A 7,925-nucleotide genomic window follows, 5' to 3' on the forward strand; every position below is an offset into this window, starting at 1 on the left:
CCTGCACGCCATCTGCGCCGCCCTCGTCGATGGACTCCAGTCGCCCTCCTCGCTCCACGTGGTGGTGCCCTGCATGCCATCCATGCCGCCCTCGCCAACGGGCTCTAGTCGCCCACCTCGCTCCACGCGGTGGAGCCCTGCACGCCATCTGCGCCGCCCTCGCCGATGAACTCCGGTTGCCCTCCTTGATCCACGTGGCGGCATGGCTCCTCACGGAAGGACTTCCAGCCAGCACAGCCCTGCCGCCCCTCAGGGACGGACTTGCAGCCGCATGCCCCGGCCGGCGTAGGAACAAGAGCTGTCTAAAGATTTGTCACCCATAGCGTTCTCTACAGGTTGAACTGGTTGCTTCAAATTAGCATCATAACTATTAGCTGTTTTTCTTGTATCCAACCGATTTTCATAGCATGCTATTTTGACATTGATTTTGATTATTTCTTTGACATGGATTGTCATCTTTTGCTAATTTATGTGACATGTTAATTAATAAAAAATCATGATCATCTAAAAGTGCCTTTAATTAATCTAATGAAAAACGTCAGCTCCTTCAATGCGATATACAAACTTCATATGAACCACCATTGCTATCATGATTCACATTTTTGCTCCACATTCAGGGTAGTCAGAACTCTATAATTGCAAATACTTTAGAGGCATGTTGTGTAATTGCAACAATTATCAATAATAAGGTCTTACATATTTTGTAATGTTCAGGTCCTTCGATCGGTATATTGTGTGTCAAAGGTCCTGTTCATCTCTAACAAATTCCACTGCAGCCTCGGTCGTATATATGTGTTCTTCAAACTATTTCATGTTCTTTTCTTGGGCCTTAGTGTTTTGATTCTTCGGCGTTTGACAAACGGTTCACAAATGAAGCTCACGCTAACAATTTTAGAGATGTAGGTTGGCCTGCAGCTCAGAGGAGAAGCATGCCTCAGTCTGTCCCTCAGAAGTTGTTGCCGCCGTCCTCGCTGCAACCACCTGAGACGAAACTCGGTGGTAAGCCTCTTCTCCGCTTCTAAGTTCTTCGACTTTGCATTGAATGATCTCTGTTCATGTTATTATTGTTTATAAATAATATCTTCAGTTCTTCTTTGCTATAACTGTCCGTTGAATACTTAGATATGTTGCCAAAGATTAGAATGCATTATGTCCATACACCTTTGATTGTTTGATCCTATTCTGAAGCCTTTTTTTCAATGCTTATATTTGGATGGGCGAGGTGCGGTGCAGGTTCCACCGATTCAGGAAGCACACGGCTGAATGGAATCAAACAGAACCAATGCTGCAGCTATAGCATCATATATCTAGCGATTCATGTTTAATTCAGTTATAACAACTATATCATCCCATATTATTTCACTTGCATCATTCCCTTCCATTGATGTTATAGCTGGTACTTGCCAGTCTATGGAACATAGTTATAAGTGGAGTGAGTGAGAAGAGTACATGATTGTAGGTTGCAACTTGCTAATTATACAACGTGTTCATGTGTGCGTATTGTAGTTATCTGAACCATGCAAAAATGGACAAATTTTTCTAGAATATTAAGTTGTTATTAGCTAACATCTCTTCTTTTCTCATTTAGTTGCAGTACTAGAAGGTGGATCAGGGTGCAGTGTTGAAGCATTTTGATTGGCCGGAGAGGAAGGAGGACACTGCAGTATGCAACCTTTTGCTTAGTAACCTCATAAAGAATTGAACAATAAGTTTCTAACTACAAAAATGACATCAAAACCTTGCATGCGACATCAGACCTATCATTTGTACGGCAAATTTTACAAAAAGAATGTATATAATTTGTGGTAGTGGAGTTACATTTAGTGCTGAGTATTTGATTGATATTCCTTATTCCGTATGGAGCAAAGTCTCTGGAACCTTTATATCTAAAGCAGTTTAACTTTGATACTGGGCAATAGGTATCCTGAGCTTTGCCACTTTTCTGGAGTGCTTTGAAATTGGAGTTCCAGTTTCTTGATTTTCAGGAAATTAAATAGGAGTGTTTAGGAAAGACGAGGAGAGGAAGGCACGGGAAGTAAAGAAGGAGGGAAAGGAGAGGGAAAAAGGAGAAGTTGCTCAAGAAGAAGTTGAAGGGTAAGCACCTTATAGTTGCATACTGAGTTGTGAGAATTTGCAATTCCCAATTCTAGAAGTGCCTTAACAGTAGGCATTTTGTTGCAATGTTCTCCTAGATTATTGGATGATAGTCTCCCTCTTGATTATTTTGGTTTAGGTAAGGTCATGATCATACACATGAAAAATATGTGATGCATACATGGATTTTTGTGGGTAACCTGAATTACTGTGCCTTTTTTACAACTTTTTGTTTGGAATTAATATGCAGTACAACCATTGCCAAAGCATACTGATCAACAGATCATCTTCTAAATCATTCATCCAATTACAATTCTCTGTATGACCGGTTCAGTCAGTCAAATGATGACTTACCATATATTACATATAAATGGGCTCATCTTTCATCTTATTTGCACGGTTGCACCTCTCCTTCATTTGTCCATGTCGTTTACTAATACCTCCACATGAAAATTATTATTATTGGTATGGATTATGTACAGATGAATAATTACGTAAATATTAGACAACTATTTTGATAATTATTTTATGGCAAGTGAGACGTGTGTTGCACGTGCAAGCTTATCTACTACCCCTATAAAAGCACGAAGTGCGGAGATCCAAATCGATCCTATCCATCCATATAAAAGATCATACAGTCCATGATGCTCCAGTATTTAGTGCTAATTGCAATTAGCGATCGGCTCTCCATATGCACGACCGCGCAGTCCGCCGGTCGCACTGTTCCGTCATTTCATCAACAAAAAAAGAAACTAACCGTCCAGTCGCACTCCTCGCACGGTTACAGTCGCACTCCTCGCTCCCCGCCGCCCTTGCATGGGACGGCGCGGGGCACGCCGTCCGCGCCCCCCTCCTCACTCCTCGCCTCCATCCACGCATGCGGCGGCGCCCTGCACGCCATCCGCGCCACCCTCGCCGACGGACACCAGTCGCCCTTCTCGCTCCACGTGGTGGTGCCCTGCATGCCATCCACGCCGCCCTCGCCGACGAGCTCCAGTCGCCCACCTCGCTACATGCGGTGGAGCCCTGCACGCCATCCGCGCCGCCCTCGCTGACGGACTCCGGTTGCCCTCCTCGCTCCACGTGGCGGCATGGCTCCTCACGGAAGGACTTCCAGCCAGCACAGCCCTGCCGTCCCTCATGGACGGATTTGCAGCCGCATGCCCCGGCCGGCGTAGGAACAGGAGATGTGTGAAGATTTGTCACCCGTAGCGTTCTCTACAGGTTGAACTGGTTGCTTCAAATTAGCATCATAACTATTAGCTGAATTTTTTTGTATCCAATCGATTTTCATAGCATGATGTTTGACATTGATTTTGATTATTTCTTTCACATTGATTATCATCTTTTGCTAATTTCTCTGACATGTTAATTAATATAATATCATGATCATCTAAAAGTGCATTTAATTAATCTAATGAAAAACTCCAGCTCCTTCAATACGATATACAGACTTCATATGAACCACCATTGCTATCATGGTTCACTTTTTTGCTCCACATTCAGGGTACTAAGAACAGTATAATTGAAAATACTTTAGAGGCATGTTGTGTAATTGCAACAATTATCAATAATAAGGTCTTACATATTTTGTAATGTTCAGGTCCTTCGATCGGTATATTGTGTATCAAAGGTCATGTTCATCTCTAACAAATTCCACTGCAGCCTCAATCGTATATATGTGTTCTTCAAACTATTTCATGTTCTCTTCTTGGGCCTTAGTGTTTTGATTCTTCGACGTTTGACAAACGCTTCACAAATGAAGCTCATGCTAACAATTTCAGAGGTGTAGGTTGGCCTGCAGCTCGGAGGAGAAGCATGCTTTAGTCTGTCCCTCAGAAGTTGTTGCCGCCGTCCTCGCTGCCACCGCATGAGACGAAACTCGGTGGTAAGCCTCTTCTCTCCTTCTCAGTTCTTCGCCTTTGCTTTGAATGATCTCTGTTCATGTTATTATTGTTTATAAATAATATCTTCCGTTCTTCCTGGTTATAATTGTCCGTTGAATACTTAGATATGTTGCCAAAGATTAGAATGCATTATGTCCATACACCTCTGATTGTTTGATCCTATTCTGAAGCATTTTTTCAATACTTATATTTGGATGGGCGAGGTGCGGTGCAGGTTCCACCGATTCAGGAAGCACACGGCTGAATGGAATCAAACAGAACCAATGCTGCAGCTATAGCATCATATATCTAGCGATTCATGTGTTAATTCAGTGATAACAACTATATCATCATATATTATTTCACTTGCATCGTTCCCTTCCATTGATGTCGTAGCAGGTACTTGCCAGTCTATGGAACATAGTTATGAGTGGAGTGAGTGAGAAGAGTACATGACTGTAGGTTGCAACTTGCTAATTATACAACGTGTTCATGTGTGCGTATTGTAGTTATCTGAACCATGCAAAAATGGATAGGTTTTTCTAGAATATTAAGCTGTTATTAGCTAACATCTCTTCTTTTCTCATTTAGTCGCTGTACTAGAAGGTGGATCAGGGTGCAGTGTTGAATCATTTTGATTAGCCGGAGATGAATGAGGACACTGCGGTATGCAACCTTTTGCTTAGTAACCTCATAAAGAATTGAAGAATAAGTTTCTAACTACAAAAATGACAACAAAACCTTGCATGTGACATCAGACCTATCATTTGTACGGAAAATTCTACAAAAAGAATATATATAATTTGTGGTAGTGGATTTACATTTAGTGTTGAGTATTTGATTGATATTCCTTATTCCGTAGGGAGCAAAGTCTCTAGAACCTTCATATCTAAATCAGTTTAACTTTGATACTGGGCAATAGGTATCCTGAGCTTTGCTACTTTTCTGAAGTGCTTTGAAATTGGAGTTCCAGTTTCTTGATTTTTAGGAAATTGAATAGGAGTGTTTAGGAAAGACAAGGAGAGGAAGGCACGGGAAGCAAAGAAGTGGGAAAATGGGAGGGAAAAGGAGAAGTTGCTCAAGAAGAAGTTGGAGGGTAAGCACATTATAGTTGCATACTGAGTTGTGAGAATTTGCAATTCCCAATTCTAGAAGTGCATTACTAGTAGGCATTTTGTTGCAATCTTCTCGTGGATTATTGGATGATAGTCTCCCTATTGATTGTTTTGGTTTAGGTAAGGTCATGATCATACACATGAAAAATATGTGATGCATACATGGAGTTTTGTGGGTAACCTGAATTACTGTGCCTTTTTTCCAACTTTTTGTTTGGAATTAATATGCAATACAACCATCGCCAAAGTATAATGATCAACAGATCATCTTCTAAATCATTCATCCAATTACAATTCTCTGTATGACCGATTCAGTCAGATGATGACTTACCATACATTACATATAAATGGGCTCATCTTTCATCTTATTTGCACGGTTGCACCTCTCCTTCATTTGTCCATGTCATTTACTTATACCTCCACATGAAAATTATTATTATTGGTATAGATTATGTATGAATAATTACGTAAATATTAGACAACTATTTTGATAATTACTTGATGGCAAGTGAGACGTGCGTTGCACATGCCAGCTTACTAGTTAGTAAAGGAAATAAAACCTAGCGCTTTTGATAGGAGATGGGTTCCTGCCAGTTCTAGCCCTCAGGTTGTAGGGGTGGAAGGGAGGTTGTCGAGGTGATGGGCGCGAGCGGCGGCGCGTCGGCGTCATGGTCACACGCGCGCGAGAGAGAGATGGCAGGGGTGCGGCTAGGGTTTAGGGTTCCGGCTCCTGAAGGGAGCCGGGCAATCGTTATGACTTATTGCTTAATTCCAAAACGAGTCCTTACAAGTGTATTTAATCCTCCTTGAGTGCTAATAAAAATAACAATAAGTTGGGCCAGGCTCCTAACTGGCCGTGCCATTGGGCCTCCTCCGGCTATAGTGAATGCCGGTCATAACATGTCTCCCCACCTGCGCAGACAGCTTGTCCTCGAGCTGGAAGTCAGGAAAGTGCGGGCGGAACTCCTCGAGCTGCTCCCAAGTGGTGTCCTCCTCCGGAAGGCCTTGCCACTAGATCAACAAACGCCAAGCACACCTCGGCTCCGCTAGGCCTTCAACACCTTCTCGGGATCCGGGAGCAGACGTCCATCGGAGGTTGGAGGAAGAGCCGGCGCAGCCGCCGGCGGATCCCCGTGGAAGGGCTTCAAGCCCACATGGAGGGCGTCGTGGATGCGGGCGCCAGGCGGAAGCTGAAGGCGGTAGGCAACATTGCCGGTGCGCTCCAACACCGAAAACGGTCCCACGTAGCGAGGGCCCAGCTTGCGCTTGGCGCGCGGGTCCAGTGACTGCGTGGTGCGGTGAAGGAGCCGTAGCCACACCCAGTCACCCACCGCAAACTCCGCCTCGCAGTGGTGGGCGTCGTAGACTGCTATAACCAAGAAGCTCAGATAGAAGCTCATATGCATGTGTAGAATAATAAACGGCAAAATAGATTCCTAGTCTTGTCTCTAGGACTAGTTCTAGTATTGCATGATGATCATTTTTTCCTGATCATGTGGATGAGTTAGGTTGTAACGAGGATGCCAGCAACATTAAGAACACGATGTTAGAAGAATACTTGTGTTGAATTGATTAAAGTTGTTTGTTACACTTAGAGATGATTTCAATCACAAGTTTATAGTTCATAACACGGAAAACGTATGCACAATTCATTAGACCATGATAATATCATTTCACTTCATACTGGATGGTGTACTTTGGGGTTGTTCCGACGTCATTTATAACAGGGTGGTTATAGTGGCAACTTCAGGTTCATCAGAAATGTATGTCGAGCTCCCTGCAGGTCGTTCGAGTGTTTTATTAGTCCTCTTTGTAATTTATGCTAAATTTTGACCAAAGGTTTAACTGACAAAATGTTAGTGCATGTCAACAAAAATTATATCGTTGGATTCGTATTTGAACAAAAAATTTAATAGTATAATTTTTAGTGATACGCATGAACATTTTGTTAGTTAAATTTACGGTCAAAATTTGGCACGGATTACAATGAAGACCAACAAACCAGGACGAAGGTAGTATATACAGTCTCTATTTAAGAGAAATACATCGATGCCATACTATTGTGTTCACGATTTGTACGTGGGCCTATGTTTAGCCTATGCATCGCGTGAACATGATATTCTTCATGGGCTTATTTGAATTTGCCCCACACGAGAGTAAATGTATCTATGTGGGCTCGGTAGGTCACACACTATGATAGTCATTAGAGCAAGGATAATAGTATAGCCAACTGTTGGCTATAAAAAAATGACATGCCATCTATAGCCAACCCTATAGCCAATATGTATAACAATTCGCTATAAGTATGTTCTACTTTATTAATGCATGAGACACCTTCCACTCACATAGTGCCTACCAACATGTGTTATAGCTGGCTTTTGCATGAGAGCCCGCTTAGAGCAAATACAATAGGGTGACATAAGCAGGCTATAAGGAATAGAATAATACTTATATCTTTGCTTAGTTGGAGGAGAAAGAACAGAAGAGAAAAGAGAAACGAGCTCAACACGAGACCTAAGACACTTTGTGAGGATGTAAGGTGGGCCAATTATTGATAAACTAGTACATATTTAAAATTACTATTGTACATGCAGGCTAAGAGGTTGGCTATAGATGACATGGCAACTTCTTATAGCCGGCAGTTGGCTGTATTATTTACCATGCTCTTACATTCTCTCATCTATCCTCTCTCCTCCAACTAAGTATAGAAATATTATTTTACTCCTTACTACCTGCTGACTATATCATATTATACTTGCTCTTATTTTTAGGCTGGTCATAATGGGAGTATCATAGCTAGTATCATGCATGTCAACTAGGCAATTTAGAT

At 42.3% G+C, this 7,925-nt stretch overlaps 1 long non-coding RNA gene across 1 annotated transcript; it reads left to right on the forward strand.

Moving 5' to 3' along the window:
- Positions 1–30: 30 nt before the first annotated feature.
- On the forward strand, positions 31–6,873 carry LOC123078050 (uncharacterized). Its single transcript, XR_006437027.1, has 4 exons — positions 31–999; positions 1,589–2,094; positions 3,887–5,076; positions 6,016–6,873. It is a non-coding gene; the product is annotated as an uncharacterized lncRNA (long non-coding RNA).
- The last annotated feature ends 1,052 nt before the right edge of the window (positions 6,874–7,925 follow it).

This window comes from Triticum aestivum, chromosome 3D (assembly GCF_018294505.1).
Source record: "Triticum aestivum cultivar Chinese Spring chromosome 3D, IWGSC CS RefSeq v2.1, whole genome shotgun sequence".
NCBI lineage: Eukaryota > Viridiplantae > Streptophyta > Magnoliopsida > Poales > Poaceae > Triticum > Triticum aestivum.